The following is a 1,054-nucleotide window of genomic DNA, read 5'->3' as shown; positions in this document are numbered from 1 at the left end:
GTCACCAAATCGTCAATTTTAGTCCGAATTGGCTCATTTTTTGTGGGCATGCTCCACTTGAGCCATAGTTAGGGATAAAACAAAAAAATCTGGCACAGCGAACCATTTTGGACAAGTTTTTACCGATTTCCAAAAAAGTATCCGCGCTCGATGAGGCTTAACTTTTTCGATCACCGAACTTTGTTTTGGTCACCAAATCGTCAATTTTAGTCCGAATTGGCTCATTTTTTGTGGGCATGCTCCACTTGAGCCATAGTTAGGGATAAAACAAAAAAAATCTGGCACAGCGAACCATTTTGGACAAGTTTTTACCGATTTCCAAAAAAGTATCCGCGCTCGATGAGGCTTAACTTTTTCGATCACCGAACTTTGTTTTGGTCACCAAATCGTCAATTTTAGTCCGAATTGGCTCATTTTTTGTGGGCATGCTCCACTTGAGCCATAGTTAGGGATAAAACAAAAAAAATCTGGCACAGCGAACCATTTTGGACAAGTTTTTACCGATTTCCAAAAAAGTATCCGCGCTCGATGAGGCTTAACTTTTTCGATCACCGAACTTTGTTTTGGTCACCAAATCGTCAATTTTAGTCCGAATTGGCTCATTTTTTGTGGGCATGCTCCACTTGAGCCATAGTTAGGGATAAAACAAAAAAATCTGGCACAGCGAACCATTTTGGACAAGTTTTTACCGATTTCCAAAAAAGTATCCGCGCTCGATGAGGCTTAACTTTTTCGATCACCGAACTTTGTTTTGGACACCAAATCGTCAATTTTAGTCCGAATTGGCTCATTTTTTGTGGGCATGCTCCACTTGAGCCATAGTTAGGGATAAAACAAAAAAAATCTGGCACAGCGAACCATTTTGGACAAGTTTTTACCGATTTCCAAAAAAGTATCCGCGCTCGATGAGGCTTAACTTTTTCGATCACCGAACTTTGTTTTGGTCACCAAATCGTCAATTTTAGTACGAATTGGCTCATTTTTTGTGGGCATGCTCCACTTAAGCCATAGTTAGGGATAAAACAAAAAAATCTGGCACAGCGAACCATTTTGG

This window comes from Convolutriloba macropyga, chromosome 9 (assembly GCF_964194025.1).
Source record: "Convolutriloba macropyga chromosome 9, txConMacr16.3, whole genome shotgun sequence".
In the NCBI taxonomy this organism is placed as follows: Eukaryota; Metazoa; Xenacoelomorpha; order Acoela; family Convolutidae; genus Convolutriloba; species Convolutriloba macropyga.
Note: the sequence above shows the minus strand (reverse complement) of the source record.